We start from the raw sequence: 17,820 nt of genomic DNA on the forward strand, positions 1-17,820 counted from the left end.
CAGTGGTAAAGAATTCGCCTGCAACACGGGAGACTTGGGTTCGATCTCTGGGTCAGAAAGATCCCCTGGAGAAGGGAATGGCAACCCACTTCAGTATTCTTGCCTGGGAAATCCCATGGACAGAGAAGCCTGGTGAGCTACAGTTCATGGGGTTGCAAGGGTCAGACACAACTTAGCGACTCAACAACAAACAACAACAAGGAATTTGGGGGAAATATTTAAAGCAAAATAGGAAAAACAGCTCTCATTATAGAAAGAGTTTATATAATAGTAAACACCAAGATTTTGAGAGAGACATATCATATGTCTCTCATAAAAGAAAATGTATGACTCAGGGAGTTCAACCTGGTGCTCTGTGGCAACCTAGAGGGATGAGATGGGGTAGGAGGTGGGAGGGAGGTTTAAGAGGGCGGGAACACATGTATACTTATGACTGATTCATGCTGATGTATGGCAGAAACTAACACAATATTGTAAAGCAATTATCCTCCAATTAAAAATAATTTTTAAAAAATTCGCCATAATAACCCAAATTATTCTTCACTTATAATAAAAAATACAATTTAAATTAAAATGTACCTTTAATCTTTAATGAATTTTAAAAATATTCTACAGAAAATAACCAAAGGTAGTGAAATTCACTTTCTCATCCACTATTGATTGGCAATGAAAATTATAAGTCAGTGCAATCTTTCTGGAAAGCATAAAAGTATTCATGCTTTTTACTCTGTAGTTCCTCTTCTACATCCTAAAGAAGTTAAGTCCAGCTATGGGAAAAGCTCTTTGCACAATGATACTCATCAAAACCCATTTATAAACACAAAAAACAGGAAAGACCTGAACACTTCTAAATGGCTGAAACAAATTAGGGCACAAACATCCAATGGAATATTATGTAATCATTAAAATGGCCCTTGGAAGAATCTACAATATAGAGAAAAACTTGTATGTGTTGTCACATGAAAACTATAGAATCCAAAATTTAATGTACGCTGTGGTTATAATTAACTGGACAGATTTTTTTTTTTTTTTTTTGCTTGCCTGTCCTCTAGGTTTGCTAGGAACTATATACTCATCCACATGGTTTCCATGGGAGCAACTGTGTGAATGTGTGTGTATGTGTGTGTGTGTGTGTGCACACACATGCTCAACCAGGCAATAGCTGGTACGGTTTCCTAGGAAAACTGCCTTCTAAAGTCTGGGGCCATTCAGCAGTGCCACCTGTAATGAGATTTTCTCTTCTTTGTCACTGTACTGTCGCACCAATCAGCTGGTTCCTGCAGGTCTTGAATTAAAAACAGGCCAATGCAACTTGCTTACACTGCAACAGTTCAAATTTTGGCACAAATGCTTTTTTAAAAATACAGCAGTATGGCTGGCTTTTAGCACAAAACATAAAGACTCTGCATGGGAGCCGGACCCCCAAAATACCTGGTCACTCTTGGTAAAAGCCAGGATGACACTAATTAATCTCCTAACAACAGATGGCTCTCTCCAGGGCAGTCTGAGCTGGTGGGACAAACACTCCTGTGCCTGCATTCCTCTTCCAATGTGGAGACCCTCTGGCAAAGGGGCCGAGCAGCTGCCAGAACCTCCTCTACCTCTTGCCTGTGTCTGGCCTGCAGGGGAGAAGCCCCGCCCTCCACTTTGTGCAGGGCAAGGGCCCCTTACCTGGGATGAGTGAAACAAGGGCAAGCCTTATGATTCCTGCTGAATCGATTCTCCAGGTTAAGTCTTAAGGCTGAGAAGAAGAATCTGCTTTTAACTCCACTTCTGCAAGTAGGAGATCGGTCTCAGTACAACCTGGCTAGGAAAACAGAAGCCCCAGCGTGGTGGCTGCCCTGAGCAGAATCCAAAGTCTTATACACCAATTGTCTAAAATTATTTTGGACCATGGGGTATGGATGGTGACTAGCCTCATCTGGACCTGCTCACACCTGAACACATATCACCTGGAGCACCTGGCCTGGAGAACAGCAGCCCATGACGACCACTGAGGCTGGAGCTACTTGGGACCCTGGGTGAGGGGCTACCTCCATTGACAAAGGGGAATGAATGGGTCTGCGACTTGGTGTGGGATGGTGGGATTAAGTTAGGTGGGGTAGTGTGAAGGTTGAATAAATGAAATGGGAACATATATGCATATCTGGGGGCCAACAGGAAGAAATCCCCTCCCTCTGTCACACAGTTACCCTGGGAACAACCATTCTTAGGTCTTGGGAATCACGCCAGGTGAATCAGGTTGAACAATCTGGGTGGCTGAAGTACTAAGAAATTAAACTCGGGAGGTTTCTGTGGATATGTTTTCCTCCATGTGGAAAAAGCTGGCTGAGAGAGAGAAAGATAAAGACAGAAAGAAGGCTGAGAAGAAACATGGCGGAAAAGCTGGGAGAAAGACCCTGGCCTCCGACACTTCTCAGGCCTGGCCAAGCCCTGTCCTTGGGCCCAGGGACACCCAACCTGTGCAATCAACTCCCCTGTTTGCTTAAGCTTGTTGGAGCTAGGTTTCCGTCCCTCGAAACTGAAACAGTCCTAAATACACACACACACACACACACACAAGTATTTTCAATATATCTATAGAAAAAAAAATGAAGAAAATATTGTAAAATTATAGCCCTAGTTTTTTCGCCTTTATTTTCTAAATTTTCTATAATGTGATCATAGAAAGGAGATGGATAAGTTATCGGGTGGAAGAGAAGCTGGGATTTAAAGGACCTTCAGTGAGCCCCTAAATTCCAGAAGCTCTTTCCACCTCAGGGTATTAGGTAACCCAATCACCTTTGATCATTGAAATCTACCAAATAAAGGACAGAAGTTTAGAAACACAAAGGTCTCCCGGTCAGAGAGTGTGCATCCAGAGAACAGAAGAGTTTCACTGTAATTAAAGCCTACAGTACAACTATAATTAATTAAAGCCCCCCAAATACATCTCATCACTGTCTTAATACTAAAAGGGGCCAATATTTACTAAAACATATCAGTGCTGCTCCACTATTGGCATGGAAACGAAAACCACCTGCCTTGTCTGAGCATCTTGGAAACCACAGGAAGAGCAATTGTCCATGGTTGGTTGGTGACTCGAAATAAAACGCTCATCACATAACTAACATGGTCTTCTAAAAATCTCAGAAAGACCAGGTTTGGCTGGAGGTCGAATTTAGCAACTGAGAACGCTGAATTAATCACAACATCCACAGTGACATCATAAACCCCATCACACAGGACAGATTTTTCTCTTCTTTGAAGCTCTTGACAGTTTCAAATTAGAAAGAGACACTCTGAGCAGCATTAGTTTCTCATGAGGCAACTTAATATTACAAAATATGTGCCTTTTTCTTCTCCTGGCATTTTTTAAAGCATTAAAATGCTTGCCTTCAGATACAGCTGCTATTTGTTGTTGTTGTTCAGTCGCTAAGTTGTGTCAACTCTTTGCGACCCCATGGGCTGCAGCGCGCCAGGCACCTCTGCCCTTCACTATCTCCCAGAGTTTGCGCAAATTCATGTCCATTGAGTCAGTGATGCCATCCAACCATCTCATCTTCTGTCCCTACCTTCTCTTCCTGCCCTCAATCTTTCCCAGCATCCAGGTCTTTTCCAGTGAGTTGGCTCTTCTCATTGGGTGGCCAAACTACTGGAGCTTCAACTTCGGCACCAGTCCTTCCAATGAATAGTCAGGGTTGATTTCTTTTAGGATTGACTGGTTTGATTTCCTCGCTGTCCAAGGGACTCTCAAGAGTCTTTTCCAGCACCACAATTTGAAAGCATCAATTCTTTGGTGCTCAGCTTTATTTATGGTCCAGCTCTCACATCCATACCTGACTACTGGAAAAACTATAGCTTTGACCATATGGACTTTTGTCAGCAAAGTGATAAGTTGCTATAACTCACGTGTATGCAATAAGCAACTAAATGCTCTGTGTGATACGGAGAACAGCTGAGAATTATGTGTACCTGAAACATTTAAAAACACTGCTTCACGACGATGATCTTGCATATCACCTTCACCCTGTTGGTGTTCCATTTTCCCTGCAATGGATAAAAGGGCTTCAGGCCCCAGAGCTACACACACTAGTTTCCAGAGAGCCTGACAGCATAAAGAAAAAGGCTGATCCTGCCAATCAGCCTCACACTGACTCCCCGGAATCTGACTCATTCTTTAAACTTGTGGGTTATATACTCCTGGCTTCATTGGTGACTTCTAAAAAAGTAATTTCAGTGACATGGTAGAGGCCGTGGCAGGTAATCTAGTCTAGTCTAAAATGAGACATCCATTAGCTAATTGGTCCTCCTGGAAGTCTGGCCCTCTCACATGAGGTGACCCTGACATAACAACTCTGGAAATGCCCCGTCTGAGAACCAGAGAGCTGGGCAATTTGGGCCAGATGATGCTGGGGAAATGTGTGTCTGTAAAAACAGCTTATTTCACTTAGGTTGATTCTGTTGTTAAAATCCAGTCCTCACTGCTGCTCAGCTCAGCCAGGGCTGCCTCCTGTGAAAATGTAATTCCCAGGCTGGATCCTCAGGTTCAATTTTCTTATTATGAAGCAAGATTAAAATGCACCACTTGCTTTGCATTTCCCACAAAAGACATGAACGCAGCTACCAACTGCTCATACAGAGATGATTAAAAGGTAGTTAAGTCGCCAACAATCTCATTTTCTAATATTCTAAACTCAGCTAATTGTCAGCTGCTCCTGCATTAATAAACTCAAATGCTTATATTTCAGGCAAGAAAAAAAAGTCTTTCCTAAAACAAGCTCTGGAACAACTTTGTTTAGTACAGACAGAAGGGACTATCCATACAAACACTCACAAATCGTGTGTCTAGGTAGCACAAAAACAAATGAAACGGCCTCTAACACACCTTTTTTTCCCCCAAGATTTAAAAATATATATATTTATTTATTTGGCTGCATTGGGTCTGGCTGCAGTGGAGGCATGTGGGATCTAGTTTCCTGACGAGGGATCGAACCCTGGCTACCTGCACTGGGAATGTGGATTCTTAGCCACTGGACCACCAGGCAAGCCCCTTTAAGATTTCTTTGATGTGCACCATTTTTAATGTCTTTACTGAACTTGTTACAGTATTGCTTCTGTTTTATGTTTTGGTTTTTTGACCACTAGGCATGTGGGGGGGTGTTAGCTTCCCAACCAAGGATCAAACCCTCATCCCCTAGCACTGGCAGGCAAACTGTGGACCACCAGGGAAGTCCCAAACCTACCAGTTTCTGAACTAGAACTTGGGACAGGTCAGGCCAGAGGCAGCTCCCCAGTGGCTGGAGAAGAGCCCACAAGCTGGGGTCTGGTTGCGGTTGCCAGGCTACCACTGACAAAGCTCTCCCCTGCACCTACCCTCTGGCCCCAGAGGAAGAACAGCAGGAAGCACACCACACGCTGCTCTGAGATTCAGAACACAGGGCAGCCCTGTGCTTCCCCCATCAGTTTTCCAAGAGGCTGCATTTTCCAAAGAAACGCAATTCTTAAATTTCAGACACATATTTCAAGAACCAGCCCACGGGTTAACAGACTACCTAATAACAATGGTCAGAAACAAGATCAATGAACTTGGCACAGACCTTTCATCTCGAAGTCAGAGGGAAGAAGTGGGGCCATGCACACACGTCTGACACCCAGATTTCCAAAGTGATCTATACATGATACTGTAGTATTGGTTCTATCCCCAAACTAGTGTGTCCTTGTTGTTTAGTTGCTGAGTCGTGTCAGACTCTTTTCTGAACCCATGGGCTGTCCATGGGAGTTTCCAGGCAAGAATGCTGGAGTGGGTTGCCATTTCCTTCTCCAAGGGATTCTCAGGACCCCAGGAATCGAGCCCACGGCTCCTGCTGTGTCTCCTGTTTTGCAGGCAAGTTCTTTACAGTTGAGCCACCAGGGGAGACCCCCCCCAAAAAAGAGGATGTGCACACTGTGAACAAGACAGCCATACACTTCTCAGGTGGCATGCAAACTGATCAGGTCTAACCCAAATGTCCATCTCCAAAAGCTCAACTTATAGGCACTTTCCTGTGAAACTTTTCCCATTCTTACCTCCACTCCAACAGACCAAACCATTTATAATAATTAGAATACAACAATCTGGCTAATTACAAAATGGTATTATTTTTCTTTTAGGAGTCACACATTGGTTTCCAGGATTTGCTGAGAGGTGGCAGTTTTTGCTTGTTGGGGTTTTTTTTTTAAACTTTTTCCTGCATGGTAATTAGATTACTGTTACATTACATAATCCTCACTTTTAGTTTTACTTACTTAATTTCTATCTGAAAGACACAAGACCAAGTCCATAAAAAGCAGAATTTTAATTTGGAAAATAGTTTAAAATGTGACAGTTCACTACCTTGGTAGTATATATTTTAAGGCACAATAAAATCCATAAAACTTTTAAATAAAGATATGGAAATATTGTTTAAGTATGTTTGAGGTATAAGCAGAGATTAAAGGGTGATTCTAAATGTTCTAAGGTATTCTTGTGGAATATTTTTACTAGTTTTCAAGACTGAGCCCCATACAGAAAGAGTTTAATGATTGTGGCTTTGAACATATATACTCTCCTTGGTATAAGAAATCTGCCTGCAATGCAGGAGACACAGGTTTGATCCCTGGGTCGGGAAGATTCTCCTGGAGAAGGAAATGGCAACCCACTCCAGTATTCTTGCCTGGGAAACCCCCTGGACAAAGCAGTCTGGTGGGCTATAGCACATAGGATCGCACAGTTGGACACAACTGAATGACTAAACCACCACCAACAAGGTTAAGAAAACCCTCCCACCAAACTGAAAATACAACACCTGTATTAGTCTAGCAAAGATATTGGCATGTGTCCAACAGAAAATCCTTATACAACATAGCTGCACCTAAATTCCTGGAACCTGTAACCGGCCACCAACAACCATTCTGCCTTGTGCAGTGCAATGCTCCCTGCCCGGGCTCAAACCCACTGCACAGCAGGCCAAAAAGGTAAAGGGAAGGTAAACTGACTTTTGGTTGGTTGACGAATACTCATTACAGTATTATTAAGACTTAAGACAGGCATTCAAGTGAAGGATTCCACAGGAAAGATTTCCAAGCTATTTTGCTTTACTACTTAGGACAGGGGAAATCTTGAGAACAATTAAAATTGCATGTCACCAAATGTAGAATAATAAATTGCAAATAGACTTAGAATGTGCCAGGGAATCAGAGCTTCTAATTAGTAACCTTAGTAATAATGCTTGGAGGTGAGAAGGGCATTGGGTGCAGGGGAATGTGCCAGTGCCAAGACACCATTAAGAGGAGAGAAAATAAGACTTGCACGTGTGCATGTGTGGATGTGATGGGGGAGAGGGTTCCTATGTATAAGAAAGCAGAGGTGTGGAAAAATCACAAGTAGACTGGATCCTTCTGTGGACTATACCCAGCTGAAAGCCACAGGATGGGTGAGCCTGTTTTGAGAGCTATGGGTAAGACACTTTCTGGCTTGTCATACCAGATCCCAGTCCTATAGAGCTTCCCACACACACAAAAAGGGGAAACCTGTGCAATTTAGCAGGACGTTCCTCAAAACAGTATTATGTAATACAGTCCCTTGGCAGGCCCTAAAAGATTAAAAAAAAAAAAAAGACATCTTTGTCTACAATTCTATTTGCAGCCATATTATATACTTCCAGCTACAGACTCCAGCAGAGTCTGGCTCTTTGCAATTCTGGTGGATTCACAAAACTACTAAGCGGGGTACTGTCGTATTTGGCCACATGGCAGAAGACTGTGCCCGGTGATGGCCAAAAAACCAAGAATTCTCCAAAGCAGCATTCGATTGAAATCAGTGCCCAGTAAATGCCGGCACACACTCATTACATAAGAATCTCCTGTTGAAAAATGAAGCCCACATCATGATCAGTGGAGCAGGCTAGACTAGCAGCTCACAAAGCCCTTCCTTTGAGGGTATCTTAGGTAAAGGTCTGATGAGACAGATCCAACAAAATGTAACAGAGTTTAGCATCCTCTGTTATCCTCTGCTTTCTTATCCATAGGAAGCATCTCCCCCATCACACCCACACACGCAAGTCTTATTTTCTCTCCTCTTTATGGTGCCTTGGCACTGGCACATCCTCCGGCACCCAATGCCCTTCTCACCTCCAAGCATTATTGCTAAGGTTAATAATTAGAAGCTCTGATTCCCTATTCTAATCAAACCCTGCTCCCCATCCCCCGTCTTACTGACACACCTGAATTAAGAGTCAAGTACTCAGTATGGGTTTCCCTTGTGACTCAGCTGGTAAAGAATCTGCCCATAATGTGGGAGACCTGGGTTTGATCCCTGGGTTGGGAAGATCCCCTGGAGAAGGAAAAGGCTACCCACTCCAGTATTCTGGCCTGGAGAATTCCATGGATTGTATAGTCCACGGGGTCGTAAAGAGTCGGACACGAATGAATGACTTTCACTCACTCAGCTCAAATGAGGAGACTTCTATACAGTCATCTGTACAGAGTGACACGGAAACCTCATTGGGTTTATCCCAATTCAGTAGACTAAGGATGAAGAACAGAATTAAAACACCGGTGATATTAGAGACTTTTAATTGTGTCTACGTTTTAATGGTTTCAGTCTAGGATAAAAATCATACCAAACTCTGATACACTTTGTTTACCTGTGCTTGGGTCAGCAATAATCCGTCAACTGTATATACTTCCTTCTAATTAGCCCATCGGCTGCTGTTTCTTGATGTCAGGTCAATAAAGGTAACCATGACATTTGCTTTGGATGAGAGTCAGGTGTCTGACTGGGATGCAGAAAAAGGGCAAGGTTTAACTGAGCAGTGCTGCGTGGTTTCCAAACTCAGCCACTGAGAGAGTTAAACTAGCATTTGCAGCAATTCTTGCGTGTGGTGTAATTACCACCACCCAAGACAGTTAACAATTCTTTGGTGGTCTAGGCTGCTCCCTTAATGGATCTGATGAAATGTTCCTCGTAAGGCCACATTATTTCTGACAGTAAAGGAGTGCTCATTTCACAACAGGTGAAGACACTTTCCCCAACTGGTTCTGGGGCCCCAGGCTAAGTGTCTAAGTTCAAGCAGCTGGCAGTTCCATTTCATCTTCACGGTCCCTCTGTCATCAACTTATATTGACCCCAAGGGAGGAGCAAATATATTTGGGCATGAAAGGTGCTACAGGAAACCCTTTTCCACACTGTGGTCAAGGTACCAAGCCCTGTTCTTAGGGTGATATCGAATCTCTAAAGTTGTTAAGTGTCTTATTAATATTAAAACTAAAACCCAAAGTTTCACCATCATTTAATGGTTGAGATTTAGAATGCACATATCACCACTATTATTATTCAGTCTTCTTCACTGAAGGGAAACAGCAGCAATGCAGGCCTTGTAAAAAACTAAGAATCCTATTAGGCTCACTTACCTTTATGGACCAGCATCGTAAACAAATAAAACCAATAAAAGTTTGATTAAATCATAAATTCATAGGGGACTACCAGCTTTACAAAAAGCCAGATTTGATCTATTTGCACATTCATCTGCAGTTAAACCTATTATTAGGAAGTCTTCCCACGAAAACCCCAAGAAAAAAAGTTAGATGCCAAATTTTTCAGTCTTAATAACAGCAATTAATCTGAAACTGTCAATTTTGCTCTTTAAACTTGGTAAGAGATTCCTCTCTGGGAGAGACGGACGGAAGGGGTCGAATAGAAAGCGGATAAATGCTCTAGTTGAATAAACATTATCCACAAACAACTGTATTTATGACATAATTGCCACCTAGGCTTGCCAGATGTTGCCAAGCTTTATAATGGAAGTCAAACACTATGAAATCTGCCTGAAGTTGAGCTCCTTGGCCAGATCGCCTTTCCCCCAGACAAGAGTCCCCATTGTCTGAAGAATATCTGAGGATTACCCACTGCCTGGCTGGCCCCATCCACCAGGCCACCTTCCCCTCTCCAGTTAACTGATGGTCCCGGAAATCCACATGGTTCCAGACAATACAGATCAAACATGCAGGGGCTGTTTACGGCTTCTGGGATATGTAACTTCAGTGACGAAAAGAACTGGAGAAGGTCACCTTGCCCCAGCCTCTCAGTTCACAGCAGAGGAGTCAAGGCCCAGAGAGTGAAGTGACTAGCCCAAGGCACCACAGACCGCTAACTGGACTGGAACCAAGGTCTGTCTGCCTTGTCTCCTGGTCCACTGCACACTGCACTACACTATAATTTCACTGCTTTAAAATCACGGTTCTCTGAGAAACACAGGCTTCAATTATTTGAGGCCTGGAGTCCTTCGAGTCCTGCTGGAGATCAACACTGTGCTGATGGGGAAGGGGTTGGGACATTTGGGATGAGACACCAAATTTGTAATTTGTAGATTCTACATAGCCACCCAATAGACTAAAAGGCACTGCAAATTATACAGGGTGGGGCCTTAAAAAAAAATGTTCTGGAAAAAAATTCCTGAGATCCCACTGTAGATCTAAGTGGGCGGGGATAACACCACAGAAAGTCAGAGGTCACGGCCTTGGCCACTATAAAAAAAATTCCTGAAATACATTTATCCAGCCCTGTTCTGATGGTTCTTAAAAAAGCGCTCTTTGATGATGATGGTGATGATACAGTGGCCATTGCCCATTCCTTTGATGAAGTGAGTTATTCTTTTAATGCCAGTGCCAAGGAAACGCACATTACTGATTAGCACTGGATGACTCCTTTTGAACACAGAGGACCATTTTAATGACATACATACACCCTCACGCAGCGAGCAGTGACAGCTTTACTTTGCAGGAATAAGATGCTTGCAAAAATACTGACTTTTTCACGGCAAAGAAAATCTTATAAACAACAAGATCCTACTGTATAGCACAGGGAGCAGCTATATTCAATATCCTGTGATAAACCATATTGGAAAAGAATATGAAAAAGAATGTGTGTGTGTGTATATATATATATATGTATAACCAAATCACTCTGCTGGTTTGATTAGAAACTAACACGTCATTGTAAATCAACTATCCTTCAACAAAAACAAATTTTAAAGTAAATCAAAAGTAGTCTTATGCCACAGGATTTCCATACTCTCAGCATAGGTTTCTATTTTCTAGGCTCTTCTGAGAGGCAAATATAAACATCCCAGTGCACCTCCCACACATTTGGACAGAGACAGGAAAGTGTCAGAAACTGCTTGGAAGACTGTTGGCACAACCAGACCTACGGAGTTGTGGTGTGAAAACTGCAGCCTGAGAAACTGGCGGAGATGGAAGGACTGCTGCTTGCTCCAGCATATCAAGGGTGGGCAGGAAACGGGAGCATGAAAGAATTACCCCAAGAGGACACCACGCCTTTGGGTTCAAGGAAGAAGCCCTTCCAGACACCAAGGAGGACGGAACTCCTTCCGGAGAAAGGAAAAACGGCTGTCCAGGGCGAGGAGGGGAGAGGGCACAGGTTTCTAATAGGACATGCTCTGCCCCCAACAGGCTCCATCCCAGTCAGGCTTCTGCTTTCTCTGGAGGTCATCCAACCTCTCTGCCAACTTCTCGGGGCCAGAAGAATGGCTTCCATGGGCAAGTGACTTCTGGGGCAAGGTGGCTAAGCTTCCTACTATGTTTTTTCTTTTGAAAACTGAGCAATAGCAGTATCCCATTGAATGCTCAGAGAGCAAAATAAATATGAAGGATGTCAAAGACAAGAGTTACGTAAATATTAGGGAAGATCATTTTATTAAAGAAAACTGGTGCTGGCCAAAGATACCAACAGAGAGTAAACAAAACTCAAAACCTGATTATCCACTCTGTCCCAAACCTCAGGTGCTCCCCATCTTTTGCTCTTGTGGGCAGACAATACAATGTAAGAGCTGGTGGTGACAAGGCAGCAATAATGTAAGAGCTCGTACTGACAATCTAGAATAATTAAGAAAAGGTTAAAATGCTTGGTTTGTGATATTTAAGAAGGAAGAATAGTATAACTGCTGAAAAGGTGTCCACCCCACAGTTCTAGGGCTGTATTTGAATTACCTGGAAACTCACTTATGCAATACCCCTCATTTCCTGATGATGCTGAACAGTTCAACATATGTTTGCTACATTTCATGTTTTGTGCCCGAACAGTATAAGGTGTCTGCAAGAAGAGCAGTCACTGACCTCTCTGTTCTTTGGTTTTCTCACCTGTAAAATGGGGGACAACAATAATACCTATTTCAAAGCATTGATGAGTTAATATATAATGGGTTAAAATGTATAAGACTCTTAGTGTGCAGTCAGCACCACATAAGTGTCAGTTCTTATGACGATGATTAATTCAGGCTGTGTAAGACTCTAGAAATTTTTTAAGAATTGGGACAACAGAGGATGAGATGGCTGGATGGCATCACTGACTCAATGGACATGAGTTTGAGCACGCTCTGGGAATTCGTGATGGACAGGGAAGACTAGCGTGCTGCAGCCCATGGGGTTGACTGAGCGACTGAACTAAACTGAAGACCCTAGGATCTAATCACAGCAATGATCTGATTCCTGCCCTCGTGGAGCTTACAGTCTAATAAGGGACCACAGGAGTAAAAAAAACTATTGCAAACAGAATGGCAAATTGCAGTAAGTGCTATAAAAGGGACATCCCAGGAACCACGAGAGTGTATCAGGAGAAGCCAATCTGGTCTGGTGTTGCAGGGGGCGTGGATCACAGTGTCAAATGCTTTTCACAAGGTGTAACAACTGAATGAAGAGCTGCAGGAACTGGGAGGTGGGTGGAAAGAAGGGGAAAATCTCCTGGGCAGAGGAAACAGCCTGTGCAAAGGCCTGGAGACTAAAAATAATTTGCTGGATTTGAGGACCTATCAGGCCAGTGCTGCTGGAGAGAGAAAGCAGAGGGGTTACTGGGACAAGGAGGGGCTGGGGAAGCAGACAGAAGGCCAAGGGTATGGGGACTTCCCTGGCAGTCCAGTGGTTAGGACTCCAAGCTTCCACTGCAGGGGACATGGGTTTGATCCCTGGGCAGGGAAGTAAGAACCCACAAGCCTCATGATGTGGCAAAAAAAAAAACCACAACAGGCTGAGTGGGTACTTGTACAGAGTGAGTCACAAAATCCACGTTTTCTTTGTTTCCTGTGCAGCTCACAGAATGAGCAGGAGGGCATGGTGTTCCTACGGGTGCGAAGCAGACCTGGAGGAGGAAAAACACTCCTCAAAGGTGAAGCGTTAGATACACCAAACAGTGAGTTCACAGCCCAGGTGAGTGTTCGTGGTGTTGTCGTTTAGACTAACGCCAGACTGGTGTTGGTTAGTTGGTTTACAGCTGAACAGGAGCATCACATGCCGAAACCTCCTGGGAGAGTTTCATAAAGGAGACTGTTTTTGTGATGAAATATGGCCCACAGAGGAACCTCAGGGCAAGTTCTCCTGCTTTTGAGACCCATCATCTGAGGCACTTCTCCAGCCAGACCCTAGGCACCGGATCACAAAGCCCCCTTCGGGAGGCCAAGGAGTGACAGGTGCCCCCTCCTCCTTCTTCTCTCCAGTGGTGGGGGGCTCCCTCCCTGCAATAACTGCAGTCACTTCCAGGGCTATTTTCTCTACAAGAGGCAGAAATTCAGGGCAGGGAGGTGGGGGAAGTGGGGGGACTAACCTTCCAGGTCGGGTTGAGTCCTGGATCACGGGCTCACATTACTCAGGAAGGTTGGCAAGGACAGGCAGTATTTATCAATCTCTTCCAGGCACTCCCTGGTTCACACTTCTTCCTGTTGGCTGACTCCTCTATGTCCAACTTACTTACTGGTTCGCTTATTTCAACCCCCACCCCCACAGTGGATTCTTCTCTCCTACAGGTAACACAGAAAGAAGGGTCCTGTTTTCCATGAGGTGCTGGAGCCTCAAGGTCTGTAAAACTCCTGCCTTCAAGGATTTTACTATCTTGCAGAGAAATGGTGCAGTACAGGGGAAAAGATGGCAGGTTCCACGACTGTGCCTCTTGGAAGCTGACCTGGCAGCATACCCGGGTCCTGCCCAGGGCAGTTCCCTAAGATTCTGAGCCCACATGTCCCTGCTCAGGCCCGCCGCTCACTCTTTGGCCCATCCTGTGTTCGTGCAACTCCAAGGCCAGTTAATCCTTAAAGCTCTAAGTGAAGGGACTTCCCTGGATGTCTAGTGGTTAGGACTCTGTGCTTACACTGCAGGGGGAATGGGTTTGATCCCTGGTTAGGAAACTAAGATCCCATATGCTGTGCGGTGCAGTCAAAAATAAAAAATACATGGAACTCTAAGTTAAAAACCCCCAAGGTGTCTCCATGAGCCTGTCACATGCTCAACAGATGTTATTTGGGTAAATGAAGCTGAAAGATGAGTGGGGCACAGGAATATATGTCCTGGTTTGAGCTCTGAGCAAATCATTCCGTTTCTCTGTGCGTCAGTTTCTGATTCTCTAAAGACTGGGTTGGGTGTGCCTTTTAGCTCAGAAGTAGGACAATCCAGGGTTTAGCAGGCCCTCACCTCTCCTCATGGTTTACTGTGGATCCTTTTGGTCCCCAGTCAATCAAGACATGACCCAAACCCAAGTAAGAATAAGAGTGTTTAGAAGTCTTGATGCCTTTGAACACAGTCATGAAAGTCCTGGTCTTTCAACACCCCAGTCTCTCCACTTATCTTGAACTATTGCAACACTGGAAGTTATAATAGTAATAATCTGATTCACTTTAAGGTTCAGGGTGGGGAAAAGAACCACCACAGAAATGCACTCATATTATGCAGGAGGAGGTAGGTGGCTCTCAAGTACACGTCCTTGCCATAGACTCTTGAACCAACCATCTCCTAATCTGAAAGGGAGATCTCTATTCTTCTCCAAACCACAGATTCGATAAGTGACTGAACTTCACCCCAGTACCGAAAGCCCCAGAGACTTCCAAGTACTGAACCGTCCGTCAGATAAAGATGATGCAGGATTGGTGTCAGAAGCAATTGTGGTTTGGTTTCCCAGTTCCAGTACCCAAACTACAGATAAACATGTTCTTAATCTCTCTGTGTAAAGAAAACCGCTTGCTTCTTTGCAAAACCAGACCCCAGCAAGTGGAAAATGAACCCTAATAGAACAATTGGATGAGGTCACTGGATTGTTTAGAGGAGGTGGTGACTTCGACGTCATATTCCCTAAACTTGGCTTTATACTGTTCTTATGGTATTTGAGTTTATCTGGAGATTTTATAAATACATCCACAATAGGCAAAAACTATTTAATTTTGTTTGTAAATATATACACACACACTCACACGTATATATACACACCACATGTGTATTTGAGAACGGAAACATCACAAAAATCAAAGAACTTCTGCCTCTGTCTCCTGAGTCACGCGGGCTTCTGAGGTTTCCTTGACAGATTTTTAAACGTTCTCTTCTTATGTTACTGTTAAAAATTGACAACAGTTATACTCAATACCTCATTTTTTCTCAGGATTTGCAAACATACATGAGCGGTCAATACCAGTCCTCCCGGGGACTTCCCTGGTGGCCCAGTGGTTAAGAATCCGTGCTGCCAAGGGAGAGGGTGTGAGTTCGAGCCCCGGACAGAGAACTAAGAGGCCATAAGCCATGCGGCATGGCCAAAAGATAAACAAAGCAAAACAAAAAATGGAAAACACACCAGTTCCTCCTGAAGATTAGACGAGAAATAAACTGGAAGGTGAACTGGCATAGGGACTCCAACCCTAAGTGACATGATGCTACTTAGGGTGCGGGGAGGGCACAGCGGTGAGGGAGGCCCCAGGCTTCCGCTGGGCCCTGCAGGACCACCGAGGCAGGCCCTGTGGCAACTTCCAGGCCCCCGTCTCCCTTGCTCTGCTCTTTCTTTTCTTTCTTTCCACAGGATTTTATCACCTTCGCACAGTCTATGTATTTTGTATTGACCGTGCTGCTGTTTCTTGTCTGTCTGCGCCAAGTAGATGGAAGCTTCACAAGGGCAGGAGCCTTTGTGTTGTTCATTAATGTGTCCCAAGCCCCTCAGACAGTGTCGGCATATACAATAAAGCTGGTGGATGAACCGGTGGGATCCACTACGTTCAGGAGCTGGGGAGCTTGGAGGCTCAAGGCAGAGGAGCCCCCACCTTCCCCCACCCAGCTAAGAGGGAAGGTGGAACAGTAGAGCTGGGGGACCCGTCCCTTTAACCTGAATGGTTAAAGCCTAATTGGAAGACGTTTAAAAAGAGGCCCACAAAGAGGTTTTCTAGCTCCATGGCCCTGTTTTACAGATGAGGAAACACAGGGGAAATGACTCATTTGCTGAAGTCTCCCAGCACCCAGCCCCTCATCTCCCAAGTCCTGCTCACCGAAAGAAGCCATTTTTATCATGTAGGTCAAAAGCGTGTATGCAGGGACTTCCCTGGTGGCTCCAGCTGAGTTAGGACTCTGCATTTCCACTACAGGGGGCACGGGTTCAGTCCCTGGTTGAGGAACTAGGATCCCAAAGCCAAAAACAAACAAAAAAAAACCCATGCATGAAAACAGAAGACTGTGCCTATAAACCACATTTTGAAACAGCTAAAATGACCAACTACGCTAGTCTATCTGCTTAATGAGCACAGACTCACTCGAGACTTCCCTAGGATTAAGTTTGGTCGGGAAGCCCAGCTCTCAGCCCGGAGCTCACCCAAGCGTTAGGTTAGATGCCGAGCCCCGTTCGGAGGCTGTCTTCAGGGACTTCCCTGGTGGTCCAGTGGTTAGGACTCTGTGCTTCCACTGAAGGGGACCCAGGTTCAAACCTTGGTCAGGGAACTAAGATCCCTCAAGCCACACAGGGCAGCCAAAAAAAAAGAGGCCAGCTTTACAGAGTGACCTCCCGCTTCTACTGACTTTGTCAACATGATTCCGGAATAGTTTAGATTTGGTCTGGACCAGTCCATGTGAGAAGGCAATGGCAACCCACTCCAGTACTCTTGCCTGGAAAATCCCATGGACAGAGGAGCCTGGTAGGCTGCAGTCCATGGGGTCGCGAAGAGTCGGACCCGACTGAGCGGCTTCACTTTTACTTTTCACTTTCATGCATTGGAGAAGGAAATGGCAACCCACTCCAGTGTTCTTGCCTGGAGAATCCCAGGGACGGCGGAGCCTGGTGGGCTGCCGTCTATGGGGTCGCACGGAGTCGGACACGACTGAAGCGACTTAGCAGCAGCAGCAGCAGCAGTCCATGTGAGTTTCAGAAGTGAGTTTCCTCTTGTTCCTAAATCACCTCTTAGGATTCTTTGGGTAACAACTGAGGGGCAGTGGCTAAGACAGGGACGGGCCATCTCCTGCAGGGCCTTCTGTGGTGCGGCCTTTCAAAGGGGCACCTGCTGCAAAAAAACCCTTCAGGCTATGATAATCACCCAGATACCCAGAATGCTCCAGATATACAGAAAGGGGAAGGAGAACATCACAAACTGGGCCCTCTGGCAACTCTTTTCCAATGTACACATTCTCACCCTGCTAAGAAAGTCCCTTTTGGCTTTGCATGCTTCATTCTTGTACTTTAACAGCTCAACTCACTCCTTCCACCAATTTCTCCCATACCCACTTGCCTCAGCTACTTCACTCTGGCTACAGACTTGAAGAAAGATTTTAAATTACCCACCAGGGGATGTGAAGGAACCTGGAAAATGGTGTTGTTTGGACTCCTTCAGGCTTCTTAATGTATGAAGAAGGCAAAAATAATAAATAAGCTTAAGTGGAACTGCAATTCTAAACATCTTATAATTCAATAATGAGATGTATTTGAATGTAAAGCCAGTTATCGGTTAAAGCTGATTATTTAAAAAGCAAATTTGGTAGTTAGTACTCAAACAACAACAAAAAAATCCGTCTGTCTGGAAT

The 17,820-nt window shown here is 44.6% G+C and overlaps 1 protein-coding gene and 1 non-coding gene across 12 annotated transcripts in view; one reads left to right on the forward strand and one right to left on the reverse strand.

The window, feature by feature from the left end:
• ERN1 (endoplasmic reticulum to nucleus signaling 1) overlaps nucleotides 1–17,820 on the reverse strand; it is an 82,491-nt gene that overhangs the window by 54,403 nt on the left and 10,268 nt on the right. For 3 of the 11 annotated variants that reach the window (XR_014078793.1, XM_081576768.1, XM_081576765.1), the window contains exon 1: nucleotides 3,024–3,191. The exons of 3 other annotated variants lie outside the window; for them this stretch is intronic. The gene's annotated coding sequence lies outside the window, so the exon portion shown is untranslated. Of the gene's footprint in view, nucleotides 1–1,671; nucleotides 1,774–1,937; nucleotides 2,187–3,019; nucleotides 3,192–17,820 lie in introns of those variants that run through there. 5 more of the 11 variants (XR_014078797.1, XR_014078796.1, XR_014078794.1 and 2 more) reach the window with 4 other exon arrangements.
• Nucleotides 16,674–16,746, forward strand: TRNAG-UCC (transfer RNA glycine (anticodon UCC)). Its single transcript has one exon. It is a non-coding gene; the product is annotated as a tRNA-Gly (tRNA).

This window comes from Giraffa tippelskirchi, chromosome 3 (assembly GCF_054371585.1).
Source record: "Giraffa tippelskirchi isolate mGirTip1 chromosome 3, T2T-mGirTip1v1.2.pri, whole genome shotgun sequence".
NCBI classification, from domain to species: domain Eukaryota; kingdom Metazoa; phylum Chordata; class Mammalia; order Artiodactyla; family Giraffidae; genus Giraffa; species Giraffa tippelskirchi.